Raw genomic sequence first — 18083 nt, 5'->3', positions numbered from 1 at the left:
GAACCCGCGGGTACGAATTTCGCGCGTCGACACTTCGGACTGCGCGAATCAGCGCATCGAGGGTTGACTCCTGGAACCCGCGGCTAGGCATTTTCCGCGTCGACACCTCGGACTTCGCGAGTAAGCGCATCCAGGGTTGACTCCTCGAGCCCGCGGCTAGGCATTTCGCGAGCGGCACCTCGGACTGCGCGAATAAGCGCATCGAGGGTCGACTCCTCGAGCCCGCGGCTAGACATTTCGCGCGTCGGCTCCTCGGACTGCGCGAATTAGCGCATCGAGGGTCGACTCCTCGAGCCCGCGGCTAGGAATTTCGTGCTTCGGCACCTCGGACTGCGCGAACAAGCCCGTCGAGTGTCGACTCCTCGTGCCCGTGACAAGGCATTTCGCGCGTCCGCACCTCGGACTGTGCGAATAAGTGCATCGAGGGTCGACTCCTCGAGGCCGCGGCTATGAAATTCGCTTGTCGGCACCTCGGACTGCGCGAATCAGCGAATCGAGGTTTGACACCTCGAGCCCGCGGCTCGGAATTTCGCGCGTCGGCACCTCGGATTGCGCGAATAAGCTCATCGTGGGTCGACTGCTCGAGCCCGCGGGTACGAATTTCGCGCGTCGACACCTCGGACTGCGCGAATCAGCGCATCGAGGGTTGACTCCTGGAGCCCGTGGCTAGGAATTTTGCGCATCGACACCTCGGACTGCGCGAGTAAGCGCATCCAGGGTTGACTCCTCGAGGTCGCGGCTAGGCATTTCGCGAGCGGCACCTCGGACTGCGCGAATAAGCGCATCGAGGGTCGACTCCTCGAGCCCGCGGCTAGACATTTCGCGCGTCGGCTCCTCGGACTGCGCGAATAAGCGCATCGAGAGTCGACTCTTCGAGCCCGCGGCTACGAATTTCGTGCTTCGGCACCTCGGACTGCGCGAACAAGCACGTCGAGTGTCAACTCTTCGAGTCCGTGACAAGGCATTTCGCGCGTCGGCACCTTGGACTGCGCGAATAAGTGCATCGAGGGTCGACTCCTCGAGCCCGCGGCTAGGCATTTCGCGCGTCGGCACCTCGGACTGCGCGAATAAGCGCATCGAGGGTTGACTCCTCGAGCCCGCGGCTAGGCATTTCGCGCGTCGGCACCTCGGACAGCGGGAAGAAGCGCATCGAGGGTCGATTCTTTGAGCCCGCGGCTAGGAATTTCGAGTGTCGACACCTCGGACTGCGCGAATAAGCGCAGCGAGGGTTGACTCCTCGAGCCCCCGGATAGTCATTTCGCGCGTCGGCTCCTCGGACTGCGCGAATAAGCGCATCGAGGGTCGACTCCTCGAGCCCGCGGCTAGGAATTTCGTGCGTCGGCACCTCGGACTGCGCGAATAAGCGCATCGAGGGTCGTCTCCTCGAGCCCGCGGCTAGGCATTTCACGCGTCGGCACCTCGGACTGCGCGAATCAGCGCATCGAGGGTCGACTCCTCGAGCCCGCTGCCAGGCATTTCGCGCGTCGACACCTCGGACTGCGCGAATAAGCGCATCGAGGGTCGACTCCTCGAGGCCGCGGCTACGAATTTCGCGTGTCGACACCTCGGACTGAGCGAATAAGCGCTTCGAAGGTTGACTCCTCGATCCCGCGGCTAGGGATATCGCGCGTCGGCACCTCGGACTGCGCGAATAAGCGTATCGAGGGTCGACTCCTTGAACCCGCGGCTACGCAATTCGCGCGTCGACACCTCGGACTGCGCGAATAAGCGTATCGAGGGTCGACTCCTTGAACCCGCGGCTACGCAATTCGCGCGTCGACACTTCGGACTGCGCGAATCAGCGCATCGAGGGTTGACTCCTCGAGCCCGTGGCTAGGCATTTCGCGAGCGGCACCTCGGACTGCGCGAATAAGCGCATCGAGGGTCGACTCCTCGAGCCCGCGGCTAGACATTTCGCGCGTCGGCTCCTCGGACTGCGCGAATAAGCGCATCGAGAGTCGACTCCTCGAGCCCGCGGCTACGAATTTCGTGCTTCGGCACCTCGGACTGCGCGAACAAGCACGTCGAGTGTCAACTCTTCGAGCCCGTGACAAGGCATTTGGCGCGTCGGCACCTTGCACTGCGCGAATAAGTGCATCGAGGGTCGACTCCTCGAGCCCTCGGCTAGGCATTTCGCGCGTTGGCACATCTGCACATCGGACTGCACGAAGAAGCGCATCGAGGGTCGTTTCTTTGAGCCAGCGGCTAGGAGTTCAGCGTGTCGATACCTCGGACTGCGCGAATAAGCGCATCGAGGGTCGACTCCTCGAGCCCGCGGCTAGGGATTTCGCGCGTCGACACCTCGGACTGCGCAAATAAACGCATCGAGGGTTGGCTCCTCGAGCCCTCAGCTAGGAATTTTGAGTGTCGACACGTCAGACAGCGCGAAGAAGCGCGTCGAGGGTCGATTCTTTGAGCCCGCGGCTAGGAATTTCGAGTTTCGGCACATCGGACTGCGCGAATAAGCGCATCGAGGGTTGACTCCTCGAGCCCCTGGCTAGACATTTCGCGCGTCGGCACCTCGGACTGCGCGAATAAGCGCATCCAGGGTCGACTCCTCGAGCCCGGGGCTAGGCATTTCGCGCGTCGGCACCTCGGACTGCGCGAATAAGCGCGCCGAGGGTCGACTCCTCGAGCCCGCGGCTAGGCATTTCGCGCGTCGACACCTCGGACTGCGCGAATAAGCGCATCGAGGGTCGACTCCTCGAGGCCGCGGCTACGAATTTCGCGTGTCGACACCTCGGACTGAGCGAATAAGCGCTTCGAAGGTTGACTCCTCGAGCCCGCGGCTAGGCATATCGCGCGTCGGCACCTCGGACTGCGCGAATAAGCACTTCGAGGGTCGACTCCTCGATCCCGCGGCTAGGGATATCGCGCGTCGGCAGCTCGGACTGCGCGAATAAGCGTATCGAGGGTCGACTCCTTGAACCCGCGGCTACGCAATTCGCGCGTCGACACCTCGGACTGCGCGAATAAGCGTATCGAGGGTCGACTCCTTGAACCCGCGGCTACGCAATTCGCGCGTCGACACCTCGGACTGCGCGAATAAGCGCATCAATGGTCGACTCCTCGAGCTCGCGGCTAGGAATTTCGCGTGTCGACACCTCCGACTGCGCGAATCAGCGCATCGAGGGTTGACTCCTGGAGCCCGCGGCTAGGAATTTTACGCATCGACACCTCGGACTGCGCGAGTAAGCGCATCCAGGGTTGACTCCTCGAGGTCGCGGCTAGGCATTTCGCGAGCGGCACCTCGGACTGCGCGAATAAGCGCATCGAGGGTTGACTCCTCGAGCCCGCGGCTAGGCATTTCGCGCGTCGGCACCTCGGACAGCGCGAAGAAGCGCATCGAGGGTCGATTCTTTGAGCCCGCGGCTAGGAATTTTGAGTGTCGACACCTCGGACAGCGCGAAGAAGCGCGTCGAGGGATGACTCCTCGAGCCCTCGGCTAGGCATTTCGCGCGTTGGCACATCGGACTGCGCGAAGAAGCGCATCGAGGGTTGACTCCTCGAGCCCCTGGCTAGTCATTTCGCGCGTCGGCACCTCGGACTGCGCGAATAAGCGCATCCAGGGTCGACTCCTCGAGCCCGGGGCTAGGCATTTCGCGCGTCGGCACCTCGGACTGCACGAATAAGCGCGCCGAGGGTCGACTCCTCGAGCCCGCGGCTAGGCATTTCGCGCGTCGACACCTCGGACTGCGCGAATAAGCGCATCGAGGGTCGACTCCTCGAGGCCGCGGCTACGAATTTCGCGTGTCGACACCTCGGACTGAGCGAATAAGCGCTTCGAAGGTTGACTCCTCGAGCCCGCGGCTAGGCATATCGCGCGTCGGCACCTCGGACTGCGCGAATAAGCGCTTCGAGGGTCGACTCCTCGATCCCGCGGCTAGGGATATCGCGCGGCGGCACCTCGGACTGCGCGAATAAGCGTATCGAGGGTCGACTCCTTGAACCCGCGGGTACGAATTTCGCGCGTCGACACTTCGGACTGCGCGAATCAGCGCATCGAGGGTTGACTCCTGGAACCCGCGGCTAGGCATTTTCCGCGTCGACACCTCGGACTTCGCGAGTAAGCGCATCCAGGGTTGACTCCTCGAGCCCGCGGCTAGGCATTTCGCGAGCGGCACCTCGGACTGCGCGAATAAGCGCATCGAGGGTCGACTCCTCGAGCCCGCGGCTAGACATTTCGCGCGTCGGCTCCTCGGACTGCGCGAATTAGCGCATCGAGGGTCGACTCCTCGAGCCCGCGGCTAGGAATTTCGTGCTTCGGCACCTCGGACTGCGCGAACAAGCCCGTCGAGTGTCGACTCCTCGTGCCCGTGACAAGGCATTTCGCGCGTCCGCACCTCGGACTGCGCGAATAAGTGCATCGAGGGTCGACTCCTCGAGGCCGCGGCTATGAAATTCGCTTGTCGGCACCTCGGACTGCGCGAATCAGCGAATCGAGGTTTGACACCTCGAGCCCGCGGCTCGGAATTTCGCGCGTCGGCACCTCGGATTGCGCGAATAAGCTCATCGTGGGTCGACTGCTCGAGCCCGCGGGTACGAATTTCGCGCGTCGACACCTCGGACTGCGCGAATCAGCGCATCGAGGGTTGACTCCTGGAGCCCGTGGCTAGGAATTTTGCGCATCGACACCTCGGACTGCGCGAGTAAGCGCATCCAGGGTTGACTCCTCGAGGTCGCGGCTAGGCATTTCGCGAGCGGCACCTCGGACTGCGCGAATAAGCGCATCGAGGGTCGACTCCTCGAGCCCGCGGCTAGACATTTCGCGCGTCGGCTCCTCGGACTGCGCGAATAAGCGCATCGAGAGTCGACTCTTCGAGCCCGCGGCTACGAATTTCGTGCTTCGGCACCTCGGACTGCGCGAACAAGCACGTCGAGTGTCAACTCTTCGAGTCCGTGACAAGGCATTTCGCGCGTCGGCACCTTGGACTGCGCGAATAAGTGCATCGAGGGTCGACTCCTCGAGCCCGCGGCTAGGCATTTCGCGCGTCGGCACCTCGGACTGCGCGAATAAGCGCATCGAGGGTTGACTCCTCGAGCCCGCGGCTAGGCATTTCGCGCGTCGGCACCTCGGACAGCGGGAAGAAGCGCATCGAGGGTCGATTCTTTGAGCCCGCGGCTAGGAATTTCGAGTGTCGACACCTCGGACTGCGCGAATAAGCGCAGCGAGGGTTGACTCCTCGAGCCCCCGGATAGTCATTTCGCGCGTCGGCTCCTCGGACTGCGCGAATAAGCGCATCGAGGGTCGACTCCTCGAGCCCGCGGCTAGGAATTTCGTGCGTCGGCACCTCGGACTGCGCGAATAAGCGCATCGAGGGTCGTCTCCTCGAGCCCGCGGCTAGGCATTTCACGCGTCGGCACCTCGGACTGCGCGAATCAGCGCATCGAGGGTCGACTCCTCGAGCCCGCTGCCAGGCATTTCGCGCGTCGACACCTCGGACTGCGCGAATAAGCGCATCGAGGGTCGACTCCTCGAGGCCGCGGCTACGAATTTCGCGTGTCGACACCTCGGACTGAGCGAATAAGCGCTTCGAAGGTTGACTCCTCGATCCCGCGGCTAGGGATATCGCGCGTCGGCACCTCGGACTGCGCGAATAAGCGTATCGAGGGTCGACTCCTTGAACCCGCGGCTACGCAATTCGCGCGTCGACACCTCGGACTGCGCGAATAAGCGTATCGAGGGTCGACTCCTTGAACCCGCGGCTACGCAATTCGCGCGTCGACACTTCGGACTGCGCGAATCAGCGCATCGAGGGTTGACTCCTCGAGCCCGTGGCTAGGCATTTCGCGAGCGGCACCTCGGACTGCGCGAATAAGCGCATCGAGGGTCGACTCCTCGAGCCCGCGGCTAGACATTTCGCGCGTCGGCTCCTCGGACTGCGCGAATAAGCGCATCGAGAGTCGACTCCTCGAGCCCGCGGCTACGAATTTCGTGCTTCGGCACCTCGGACTGCGCGAACAAGCACGTCGAGTGTCAACTCTTCGAGCCCGTGACAAGGCATTTGGCGCGTCGGCACCTTGCACTGCGCGAATAAGTGCATCGAGGGTCGACTCCTCGAGCCCTCGGCTAGGCATTTCGCGCGTTGGCACATCTGCACATCGGACTGCACGAAGAAGCGCATCGAGGGTCGTTTCTTTGAGCCAGCGGCTAGGAGTTCAGCGTGTCGATACCTCGGACTGCGCGAATAAGCGCATCGAGGGTCGACTCCTCGAGCCCGCGGCTAGGGATTTCGCGCGTCGACACCTCGGACTGCGCAAATAAACGCATCGAGGGTTGGCTCCTCGAGCCCTCAGCTAGGAATTTTGAGTGTCGACACGTCAGACAGCGCGAAGAAGCGCGTCGAGGGTCGATTCTTTGAGCCCGCGGCTAGGAATTTCGAGTTTCGGCACATCGGACTGCGCGAATAAGCGCATCGAGGGTTGACTCCTCGAGCCCCTGGCTAGACATTTCGCGCGTCGGCACCTCGGACTGCGCGAATAAGCGCATCCAGGGTCGACTCCTCGAGCCCGGGGCTAGGCATTTCGCGCGTCGGCACCTCGGACTGCGCGAATAAGCGCGCCGAGGGTCGACTCCTCGAGCCCGCGGCTAGGCATTTCGCGCGTCGACACCTCGGACTGCGCGAATAAGCGCATCGAGGGTCGACTCCTCGAGGCCGCGGCTACGAATTTCGCGTGTCGACACCTCGGACTGAGCGAATAAGCGCTTCGAAGGTTGACTCCTCGAGCCCGCGGCTAGGCATATCGCGCGTCGGCACCTCGGACTGCGCGAATAAGCACTTCGAGGGTCGACTCCTCGATCCCGCGGCTAGGGATATCGCGCGTCGGCAGCTCGGACTGCGCGAATAAGCGTATCGAGGGTCGACTCCTTGAACCCGCGGCTACGCAATTCGCGCGTCGACACCTCGGACTGCGCGAATAAGCGTATCGAGGGTCGACTCCTTGAACCCGCGGCTACGCAATTCGCGCGTCGACACCTCGGACTGCGCGAATAAGCGCATCAATGGTCGACTCCTCGAGCTCGCGGCTAGGAATTTCGCGTGTCGACACCTCCGACTGCGCGAATCAGCGCATCGAGGGTTGACTCCTGGAGCCCGCGGCTAGGAATTTTACGCATCGACACCTCGGACTGCGCGAGTAAGCGCATCCAGGGTTGACTCCTCGAGGTCGCGGCTAGGCATTTCGCGAGCGGCACCTCGGACTGCGCGAATAAGCGCATCGAGGGTTGACTCCTCGAGCCCGCGGCTAGGCATTTCGCGCGTCGGCACCTCGGACAGCGCGAAGAAGCGCATCGAGGGTCGATTCTTTGAGCCCGCGGCTAGGAATTTTGAGTGTCGACACCTCGGACAGCGCGAAGAAGCGCGTCGAGGGATGACTCCTCGAGCCCTCGGCTAGGCATTTCGCGCGTTGGCACATCGGACTGCGCGAAGAAGCGCATCGAGGGTTGACTCCTCGAGCCCCTGGCTAGTCATTTCGCGCGTCGGCACCTCGGACTGCGCGAATAAGCGCATCCAGGGTCGACTCCTCGAGCCCGGGGCTAGGCATTTCGCGCGTCGGCACCTCGGACTGCACGAATAAGCGCGCCGAGGGTCGACTCCTCGAGCCCGCGGCTAGGCATTTCGCGCGTCGACACCTCGGACTGCGCGAATAAGCGTATCGAGGGTCGACTCCTCGAGGCCGCGGCTACGAATTTCGCGTGTCGACACCTCGGACTGAGCGAATAAGCGCTTCGAAGGTTGACTCCTCGAGCCCGCGGCTAGGCATATCGCGCGTCGGCACCTCGGACTGCGCGAATAAGCGCTTCGAGGGTCGACTCCTCGATCCCGCGGCTAGGGATATCGCGCGGCGGCACCTCGGACTGCGCGAATAAGCGTATCGAGGGTCGACTCCTTGAACCCGCGGGTACGAATTTCGCGCGTCGACACTTCGGACTGCGCGAATCAGCGCATCGAGGGTTGACTCCTGGAACCCGCGGCTAGGGATTTTCCGCGTCGACACCTCGGACTGCGCGAGTAAGCGCATCCAGGGTTGACTCTTCGAGCCCGCGGCTAGGCATTTCGCGAGCGGCACCTCGGACTGCGCGAATAAGCGCATCGAGGGTCGACTCCTCGAGCCCGCGGCTAGACATTTCGTGCGTCGGCTCCTCGGACTGCGCGAATTAGCGCATCGAGGGTCGACTCCTCGAGCCCGCGGCTAGGAATTTCGTGCTTCGGCACCTCGGACTGCGCGAACAAGCCCGTCGAGTGTCGACTCCTCGTGCCCGTGACAAGGCATTTCGCGCGTCCGCACCTCGGACTGCGCGAATAAGTGCATCGAGGGTCGACTCCTCGAGGCCGCGGCTATGAAATTCGCTTGTCGGCACCTCGGACTGCGCGAATCAGCGAATCGAGGTTTGACACCTCGAGCCCGCGGCTCGGAATTTCGCGCGTCGGCACCTCGGATTGCGCGAATAAGCTCATCGTGGGTCGACTGCTCGAGCCCGCGGGTACGAATTTCGCGCGTCGACACCTCGGACTGCGCGAATCAGCGCATCGAGGGTTGACTCCTGGAGCCCGTGGCTAGGAATTTTGCGCATCGACACCTCGGACTGCGCGAGTAAGCGCATCCAGGGTTGACTCCTCGAGGTCGCGGCTAGGCATTTCGCGAGCGGCACCTCGGACTGCGCGAATAAGCGCATCGAGGGTCGACTCCTCGAGCCCGCGGCTAGACATTTCGCGCGTCGGCTCCTCGGACTGCGCGAATAAGCGCATCGAGAGTCGACTCTTCGAGCCCGCGGCTACGAATTTCGTGCTTCGGCACCTCGGACTGCGCGAACAAGCACGTCGAGTGTCAACTCTTCGAGTCCGTGACAAGGCATTTCGCGCGTCGGCACCTTGGACTGCGCGAATAAGTGCATCGAGGGTCGACTCCTCGAGCCCGCGGCTAGGCATTTCGCGCGTCGGCACCTCGGACTGCGCGAATAAGCGCATCGAGGGTTGACTCCTCGAGCCCGCGGCTAGGCATTTCGCGCGTCGGCACCTCGGACAGTGGGAAGAAGCGCATCGAGGGTCGATTCTTTGAGCCCGCGGCTAGGAATTTCGAGTGTCGACACCTCGGAACAGTGCGAAGAAGCGCGTCGAGGGTCGATTCTTTGAGCCCGCGGCTAGGAATTTCGAGTGTCGACACCTCGGACTGCGCGAATAAGCGCAGCGAGGGTTGACTCCTCGAGCCCCCGGATAGTCATTTCGCGCGTCGGCTCCTCGGACTGCGCGAATAAGCGCATCGAGGGTCGACTCCTCGAGCCCGCGGCTAGGAATTTCGTGCGTCGGCACCTCGGATTGCGCGAATAAGCGCATCGAGGGTCGTCTCCTCGAGCCCGCGGCTAGGCATTTCACGCGTCGGCACCTCGGACTGCGCGAATCAGCGCATCGAGGGTCGACCCCTCGAGCCCGCTGCCAGGCATTTCGCGCGTCGACACCTCGGGCTGCGCGAATAAGCGCATCGAGGGTCGACTCCTCGAGGCCGCGGCTACGAATTTCGCGTGTCGACACCTCGGACTGAGCGAATAAGCGCTTCGAAGGTTGACTCCTCGATCCCGCGGCTAGGGATATCGCGCGTCGGCACCTCGGACTGCGCGAATAAGCGTATCGAGGGTCGACTCCTTGAACCCGCGGCTACGCAATTCGCGCGTCGACACCTCGGACTGCGCGAATAAGCGTATCGAGGGTCGACTCCTTGAACCCGCGGCTACGCAATTCGCGCGTCGACACTTCGGACTGCGCGAATCAGCGCATCGAGGGTTGACTCCTCGAGCCCGCGGCTAGGCATTTCGCGAGCGGCACCTCGGACTGCGCGAATAAGCGCATCGAGGGTCGACTCCTCGAGCCCGCGGCTAGACATTTCGCGCGTCGGCTCCTCGGACTGCGCGAATTAGTGCATCGAGGGTCGACTCCTCGAGCCCGCGGCTAGGAAGTTCATGCTTCGGCACCTGGGACTGCGCGAACAAGCGCGTCGAGTGTCGACTCCTCGAGCCCGTCACAAGGCATTTCGCGCGTCGGCACCTCGGACTGCGCGAATAAGTGCATCGAGGGTCGACTCCTCGAGCCCGCGGCTATGAAATTAGCTTGTCGACACCTCGGACTGCGCGAATAAGCGCATCGAGGTTTGACTCCTCGAGCCCACGGCTACGAATTTCGCGCGTCGACACCTCGGACTGCGCGAATAAGCGCATCGAGGGTCGACTCCTCGAGCTCGCGGATGGGAATTTCGCGTGTCGACACCTCGGACTGCGCGAATAAGCGCATCGAGGGTCAACTCCTCGAGCCGCGGCTAGGCATTTCGCGCGTCGGCACCTCGGACTGCGCGAATAAGTGCATCGAGGTTGGACACCTCGAGCCCGCGGCTCGGAATTTCGCGCGTCGGCACCTCGGATTGCGCGAATAAGCTCATCGTGGGTCGACTCCTCGAGCCCGCGGGTACGAATTTCGCGCGTCGACACCTCGGACTGCGCGAATCAGCGCATCGTGGGTTGACTCCTGGAGCCCGCGGCTAGGAATTTTGCGCATCGACACCTCGGACTGCGCGAGTAAGCGCATCCAGGGTTGACTCCTCGAGGTCGCGGCTAGGCATTTCGCGAGCGGCACCTCGGACTGCGCGAATAAGCGCATCGAGGGTCGACTCCTCGAGCCCGCGGCTAGACATTTCGCGCGTCGGCTCCTCGGACTGCGCGAAAAAGCGCATCGAGAGTCGACTCCTCGAGCCCGCGGCTACGAATTTCGTGCTTCGGCACCTCGGACTGCGCGAACAAGCACGTCGAGTGTCAACTCTTCGAGCCCGTGACAAGGCATTTCGCGCGTCGGCACCTTGGACTGCGCGAATAAGTGCATCGAGGGTCGACTCCTCGAGCCCACGCCTAGGCATTTCGCGCGTCGACACCTCGGACTGCGCGAATAAGCGCATCGAGGGTTGACTCCTCGAGCCCGTGGCTAGGCATTTCGCGCGTCGGCACCTCGGACAGCGCGAAGAAGCGCATCAAGGGTCGATTCTTTGAGCCCGCGGCTAGGAATTTCGAGTGTCGACACCTCGGACTGCGCAAAGAAGCGCATCGAGGGTTCACTCCTCGAGCCCCCGGCTAGTCATTCCGCGCGTCGGCACCTCGGACTGCGCGAATAAGCGCATCGAGGGTCAACTCCTTGAACCCGCGGCTACGCAATTCGCGCGTCGACACCTCGGACTGCGCGAATAAGCGCATCGATATCCGACTCCTCGAGCTCGCGGCTAGGAATTTCGCGTGTCGACACCTCGGACTGCGCGAATAAGCGCATCGAGGGTCGGCTCCTCGAGCCCGCGGCTAAGCATATCGCGCGTCGGCACCTCGGTCTGCGCGAATCAGCGCATCGACCATTGACTCCTCGAGCCCGCGGGTACGAATTTCGCGCGTCGACACTTCGGACTGCGCGAATCAGCGCGTCGAGGGTTGACTCCTGGAACCCGCGGCTAGGGATTTTGCGCGTCGACACCTCGGACTGCGCGAGTAAGCGCATCCAGGGTTGACTCCTCGAGCCCGCGGCTAGGCATTTCGCGAGCGGCACCTCGGACTGCGCGAATAAGCGCATCGAGGGTCGACTCCTCGAGCCCGCGGCTAGACATTTCGCGCGTCGGCTCCTCGGACTGCGCGAATTAGCGCATCGAGGGTCGACTCCTCGAGCCCGCGGCTAGACATTTCGCGCGTCGGCTCCTCGGACTGCGCGAATTAGCGCATCGAGGGTCGACTCCTCGAGCCCGTCACAAGGCATTTCGCGCGTCGGCACCTCGGACTGCGCGAATAAGTGTATCGAGGGTCGACTCCTCGAGCCCGCGGCTATGAAATTAGCTTGTCGACACCTCGGACTGCGCGAATAAGCGCATCGAGGTTTGACTCCTCGAGCCCACGGCTACGAATTTCGCGCGTCGACACCTCGGACTGCGCGAATCAGCGCATCGAGGGTTGACTCCTGGAGCCCGCGGCTAGGAATTTTGCGCATCGACACCTCGGACTGCGCGAGTAAACGCATCCAGGGTTGTCTCCTCGAGGTCGCGGCTGGGCATTTCGCGAGCGGCACCTCGGACTGCGCGAATAAGCGCATCGAGGGTCGACTCCTCGAGCCCGCGGCTAGACATTTCGCGCATCGGCTCCTCGGACTGCGCGAATAAGCGCATCGAGAGTCGACTCCTCGAGCCCGCGGCTACGAATTTCGTGCTTCGGCACCTCGGACTGCGCGAACAAGCACGTCGAGTGTCAACTCTTCGAGCCCGTGACAAGGCATTTGGCGCGTCGGCACCTTGCACTGCGCGAATAAGTGCATCGAGGGTCGACTCCTCGAGCCCGCGGCTAGGCATTTCGCGCGTCGGCACCTCGGACTGCGCGAATCAGCGCATCGAGGTTTGACACCTCGAGCCCGCGGCTCGGAATTTCACGCATCGGCACCTCGGATTGCGCGAATAAGCTCATTGTGGGTCGACTCCTCGAGCCCGCGGGTACGAATTTCGCGCGTCGACACCTCGGACTGCGCGAATCAGCGCATCGAGGGTTGACTCCTGGAGCCCGCGGCTAGGAATTTTGCGCATCGACACCTCGCACTGAGCGAGTAAGCGCATCCAGGGTTGTCTCCTCGAGGTCGCGGCTAGGCATTTCGCGAGCGGCCCCTCGGACTGCGCGAATAAGCGCATCGAGGGTCGACTCCTCGAGCCCGCGGCTACGAATTTCGTGCTTCGGCACCTCGGACTGCGCGAACAAGCACGTCGAGTGTCAACTCTTCGAGCCCGTGACAAGGCATTTGGCGCGTCGGCACCTTGCACTGCGCGAATAAGTGCACCGAGGGTCGACTCCTCGAGCCCGCGGCTAGGAATTTCGTGCGTCGGCACCTCGGACTGCGCGAATAAGCGCATCGAGGGTCGACTCCTCGAGCCCTCGGCTAGGCATTTCGCGCGTTGGCACATCTGCACATCGGACTGCGCGAAGAAGCGCATCGAGGGTCGTTTCTTTGAGCCAGCGGCTAGGAGTTCAGCGTGTCGATACCTCGGACTGCGCGAATAAGCGCATCGAGGGTCGACTCCTCGAGCCCGCGGCTAGGGATTTCGCGCGTCGACACCTCGGACTGCGCAAATAAACGCATCGAGGGTTGGGTCCTCGAGCCCTCGGCTAGGAATTTTGAGTGTCGACACGTCGGACAGCGCGAAGAAGCGCGTCGAGGGTCGATTCTTTGAGCCCGCGGCTAGGAATTTCGAGTGTCGGCACATCGGACTGCGCGAATAAGCGCATCGAGGGTTGACTCCTCGAGCCCCTGGCTAGACATTTCGCGCGTCGGCACCTCGGACTGCGCGAATAAGCGCATCCAGGGTCGACTCCTCGAGCCCGGGGCTAGGCATTTCGCGCGTCGGCACCTCGGACTGCGCGAATAAGCGCATCGAGGGTTGACTCCTCGAGCCCGTGGCTAGGCATTTCGCGCGTCGGCACCTCGGACAGCGCGAAGAAGCGCATCAAGGGTCGATTCTTTGAGCCCGCGGCTAGGTATTTCGAGTGTCGACACCTCGGACTGCGCAAATAAGCGCATCGAGGGTTCACTCCTCGAGCCCCCGGCTAGTCATTCCGCGCGTCGGCACCTCGGACTGCGCGAATAAGCGCATCGAGGGTCAACTCCTTGAACCCGCGGCTACGCAATTCGCGCGTCGACACCTCGGACTGCGCGAATAAGCGCATCGATGGTCGACTCCTCGAGCTCGCGGCTAGGAATTTCGCGTGTCGACACCTCGGACTGCGCGAATAAGCGCATCGAGGGTCGGCTCCTCGAGCCCGCGGCTAAGCATATAGCGCGTCGGCACCTCGGTCTGCGCGAATCAGCGCATCGACCATTGACTCCTCGAGCCCGCGGGTACGAATTTCGCGCGTCGACACTTCGGACTGCGCGAATCAGCGCATCGAGGGTTGACTCCTGGAACCCGCGGCTAGGGATTTTGCGCCTCGACACCTCGGACTGCGCGAGTAAGCGCATCCAGGGTTGACTCCTCGAGCCCGCGGCTAGGCATTTCGCGAGCGGCACCTCGGACTGCGCGAATAAGCGCATCGAGGGTCGACTCCTCGAGCCCGCGGCTAGACATTTCGCGCGTCGGCTCCTCGGACTGCGCGAATTAGCGCATCGAGGGTCGACTCCTCGAGCCCGTCACAAGGCATATCGCGCGTCGGCACCTCGGACTGCGCGAATAAGTGTATCGAGGGTCGACTCCTCGAGACCGCGGCTATGAAATTAGCTTGTCGACACCTCGGACTGCGCGAATAAGCGCATCGAGAGTCGACTCCTCGAGCCCGCGGCTACGAATTTCGTGCTTCGGCACCTCGCACTGCGCGAACAAGCACGTCGAGTGTCAACTCTTCGAGCCCGTGACAAGGCATTTGGCGCGTCGGCACCTTGCACTGCGCGAATAAGTGCATCGAGGGTCGACTCCTCGAGCCCTCGGCTAGGCATTTCGCGCGTTGGCACATCTGCACATCGGACTGCACGAAGAAGCGCATCGAGGGTCGTTTCTTTGAGCCAGCGGCTAGGAGTTCAGCGTGTCGATACCTCGGACTGCGCGAATAAGCGCATCGAGGGTCGACTCCTCGAGCCCGCGGCTAGGGATTTCGCGCGTCGACACCTCGGACTGCGCAAATAAACGCATCGAGGGTTGGGTCCTCGAGCCCTCGGCTAGGAATTTTGAGTGTCGACACGTCGGACAGCGCGAAGAAGCGCGTCGAGGGTCGATTCTTTGAGCCCGCGGCTAGGAATTTCGAGTGTCGGCACATCGGACTGCGCGAATAAGCGCATCGAGGGTTGACTCCTCGAGCCCCTGGCTAGATATTTCGCGCGTCGGCACCTCGGACTGCGCGAATAAGCGCATCCAGGGTCGACTCCTCGAGCCCGGGGCTAGGCATTTCGCGCGTCGGCACCTCGGACTGCGCGAATAAGCGCGCCGAGGGTCGACTCCTCGAGCCCGCGGCTAGGCATTTCGCGCGTCGACACCTCGGACTGCGCGAATAAGCGCATCGAGGGTCGACTCCTCGAGGCCGCGGCTACGAATTTCGCGTGTCGACACCTCGGACTGAGCGAATAAGCGCTTCGAAGGTTGACTCCTCGAGCCCGCGGCTAGGCATATCGCGCGTCGGCACCTCGGACTGCGCGAATAAGCACTTCGAGGGTCGACTCCTCGATCCCGCGGCTAGGGATATCGCGCGTCGGCAGCTCGGACTGCGCGAATAAGCGTATCGAGGGTCGACTCCTTGAACCCGCGGCTACGCAATTCGCGCGTCGACACCTCGGACTGCGCGAATAAGCGTATCGAGGGTCGACTCCTTGAACCCGCGGCTACGCAATTCGCGCGTCGACACCTCGGACTGCGCGAATAAGCGCATCAATGGTCGACTCCTCGAGCTCGCGGCTAGGAATTTCGCGTGTCGACACCTCCGACTGCGCGAATAAGCGCATCGAGGGTCGGCTCCTCGAGCCCGCGGCTACGCATATCGCGCGTCGGCACCTCGGACTGCGCGAATCAGCGCATCGACCATTGACTCCTCGAGCCCGCGGGTACGAATTTCGTGCGTCGACACCTCGGACTGCGCGAGTAAGCGCATCCAGGGTTGACTCCTCGAGCCCGCGGCTAGGCATTTCGCGAGCGGCACCTCGGACTGCGCGAATAAGCGCATCGAGGGTCGACTCCTCGAGCCCGCGGCTAGACATTTCGCGCGTCGGCTCCTCGGACTGCGCGAATTAGCGCATCGAGGGTCGACTCCTCGAGCCCGCGGCTAGGAATTTCGTGCTTCGGCACCTCGGACTGCGCGAACAAGCGCGTCGAGTGTCGACTCCTCGAGCCCGTGACAAGGTATTTCGCGCGTCGGCACCTCGGACTGCGCGAATAAGTGCATCGAGGGTCGACTCCTCGAGGCCGCGGCTATGAAATTCGCTTGTCGGCACCTCGGACTGCGCGAATGAGCGAATCGAGGTTTGACACCTCGAGCCCGCGGCTCGGAATTTCGCGCGTCGGCACCTCGGATTGCGCGAATAAGCTCATCGTGGGTCGACTCCTCGAGCCCGCGGGTACGAATTTCGCGCGTCGACACCTCGGACTGCGCGAATCAGCGCATCGAGGGTTGACTCCTCGAGGCCGCGGCTACGAATTTCGCGTGTCGACACCTCGGACTGAGCGAATAAGCGCTTCGAAGGTTGACTCCTCGAGCCCGCGGCTAGGCATATCGCGCGTCGGCACCTCGGACAGCGCGAATAAGCGCTTCGAGGGTCGACTCCTCGATCCCGCGGCTAGGGATATCGCGCGTCGGCACCTCGGACTGCGCGAATAAGCGTATCGAGGGTCGACTCCTTGAACCCGCGGCTACGCAATTCGCGCGTCGACACTTCGGACGGCGCGAATCAGCGCATCGAGGGTTGACTCCTGGAACCCGCGGCTAGGGATTTTGCGCGTCGACACCTAGGACTGCGCGAGTAAGCGCATCCTGGGTTGACTCCTCGAGCCCGCGGCTAGGCATTTCGCGAGCGGCACCTCGGACTGCGCGAATAAGCGCATCGAGGGTCGACTCCTCGAGCCCGGGGCTAGACATTTCGCGCGTTGGCTCCTCGGACTGCGCGAATTAGCGCATCGAGGGTCGACTCCTCGAGCCCGCGGCTACGAATTTCGTGCTTCGGCACCTCGGACTGCGCGAACAAGCGCGTCGAGTGTCGACTCCTCGAGCCCGTGACAAGGCATTTCGCGCGTCGGCACCTCGGACTGCGCGAATAAGTGCATCGAGGGTCGACTCCTCGAGGCCGCGGCTATGAAATTCGCATGTCGGCACCTCGGACTGCGCGAATCAGCGAATCGAGGTTTGACACCTCGAGCCCGCGGCTCGGAATTTCGCGCGTCGGCACCTCGGATTGCGCGAATAAGCTCATCGTGGGTCGACTCCTCGAGCCCGCGGGTACGAATTTCGCGCGTCGACACCTCGGACTGCGCGAATCAGCGCATCGAGGGTTGACTCCTGGAGCCCGCGGCTAGGAATTTTGCGCATCGACACCTCGGACTGCGCGAGTAAGCGCATCCAGGGTTGACTCCTCGAGGTCGCGGCTAGGCATTTCGCGAGCGGCACCTCGGACTGCGCGAATAAGCGCATCGAGGGTTGACTCCTCGAGCCCGCGGCTAGGCATTTCGCGCGTCGGCACCTCGGACTGCGCGAATAAGTGCATCGAGGGTCGACTCCTCGAGCCCGCGGCTAGGTATTTCACGCGTCGGCACCTCGGACTGCGCGAATCAGCGCATCGAGGTTTGACACCTCTAGCCCGCGGCTAGGCATTTTGCGCGTAGACACCTCGGACTGCGCGAATAAGCGCATCGAGGGATGACTCCTCGAGCCCTCGGCTAGGGATTTCGCGCGTTGGCACATCGGACTGCGCGAAGAAGCGCATCGAGGGTCGTTTCTTTGAGCCTGCGGCTAGGAATTTCGAGTGTCGGCACATCGGACTGCGCGAATAAGCGCATCGAGGGTTGACTCCTCGAGCCCCTGGCTAGGCATTTCGCGAGCGGCTCCTCAGACTGCGCGAATAAGCGCATCGAGGGTCGACTCCTCGAGCCCGCGGCTAGGAATTTCGTGCTTCGGCACCTCGGACTGCGCCAACAAGCGCGTCGAGTGTCGACTCCTCGAGCCCGTGACAAGGCATTTCGCGCGTCGGCACCTCGGACTGCGTGAATAAGTGCATCGAGGGTCGACTCCTCGAGCCCGCGGCTATGAAATTCGCTTGTCGACACCTCGGACTGCGCGAATAAGCGCATCGAGGTTTGAGTCCTCGAGCCCACGGCTACGAATTTCGCGCGTCGACACCTCGAACTGCGCGAATAAGTGCATCGAGGGTTGACTCCTCGAACCCGCGGCTAGGCATTTCGCGCGTCGGCACCTCGGACAGCGCGAAGAAGCGCATCGAGGGTCGACTCCTCGAGCCCGCGGCTACGCATTTCGCGCGTCGGCACCTCGGCCTGCGCGGATAAGCGCATCGAGGGTGGACTCCTCGAGCCCGCGGGTACGAATTTCGCGCGTCGACACCTCGGAC

This window comes from Dermacentor variabilis, unplaced genomic scaffold (assembly GCF_050947875.1).
Source record: "Dermacentor variabilis isolate Ectoservices unplaced genomic scaffold, ASM5094787v1 scaffold_16, whole genome shotgun sequence".
Classification (NCBI taxonomy): domain Eukaryota; kingdom Metazoa; phylum Arthropoda; class Arachnida; order Ixodida; family Ixodidae; genus Dermacentor; species Dermacentor variabilis.
Note: the sequence above shows the minus strand (reverse complement) of the source record.